This window comes from Stegastes partitus, unplaced genomic scaffold (assembly GCF_000690725.1).
Source record: "Stegastes partitus isolate 25-593 unplaced genomic scaffold, Stegastes_partitus-1.0.2 Scaffold2489, whole genome shotgun sequence".
In the NCBI taxonomy this organism is placed as follows: Eukaryota; Metazoa; Chordata; class Actinopteri; family Pomacentridae; genus Stegastes; species Stegastes partitus.
This window is the reverse complement of record NW_007580220.1, coordinates 35,899-37,065: the sequence shown is the minus strand read 5'-3', so window position 1 is coordinate 37,065 and position 1,167 is coordinate 35,899.

Here is a 1,167-nt window from a genome sequence, read left to right as displayed (position 1 = left end):
AAAAACCCACAAGGGGGGGGGGGGGGGAGAGACCTCAGACAGAACCAGGATCAGGGAAGGAGGTCATCTGGGTTTGGGGTTTGGTTTTTAATAAATTTCTTCATATTCCTCAATAAGAGAGCCGCACCATCCAAAGTGGGATGTATGCTGTCTCTCCTAATGAGAGCAGGTTTTCCTCAGAAACGTTTCCAATTATCTATGAAGACCACATTGTTTTCTGGACACCATCTGGACAACTAGCAGTTGAATGATGACATGGGACTATTGTCAGGATCATATATTTTTTACATATATCTTTCATTCATAATTAGATAATCGAGTATTATTCTCTGCACCTCTTATTATATTAATCTCACATTATTTCATATTTTGATAATTTGGTGCTATTCTCCTCACTTTCTATTATTATCTTAATCTCACATTATTATCTTAAGGCATAATCAACACAATTGATAAACGACTGCAGCTTGAGAAAGCGTAAGTGGAGACAGGATTTGGTGGTTTGTGTATTTCTCTGTCACAAGCAGGTATCTGCAGGAGGGAGAAACTGAGGGTGCAGAGCGGCAAGTCCCTGCACCTATGAGATGGTGAAAGAAGGCTCAAGGACACGGAGGGGCCAATCAGCTGGCTGCAACACATTCTGTGCACATTCTCATGTAATAGTATAAGTACACCGGATCAGGGAGAGGCAGTCAGACTTCGTGCCCTGACATTAACTTTGGTGGTGCTAGGGTGAGAAGTTTGATCCAGAGCTCTGTATGCTTATTCAACTGTCTGATAAAAAAATACATTGAGTGAGACCTAAATACCTTCTCCTATTGCTTCATTAAACGAATGCGCAGGAGCTACCTCACACATAGTGTAATTTCTGGTAGATTGAGATTCAGCTCCAAAACTATACATGTCATCACTGATCACACTGGGCAGAGGGCCACAGAAGTCCAACATAGTTCTGGCAAATTTGCACACCGATTCAACCTTAAAAACGTGACAGCATAGTGCGCCGCTGTAGCTCTCATGGTTTAGCTGGTGTCTGGTGTCCCATGTGCAGGGCTACAGTCCCGATGTAGAGGTCATGAGTTCGAATCCCGCTCATGGCCCTTTCCCTGGCCTAAATAAACTCTAAATCAACATATAAAGCCTGTATTTGCAGCATAGTAATTAATT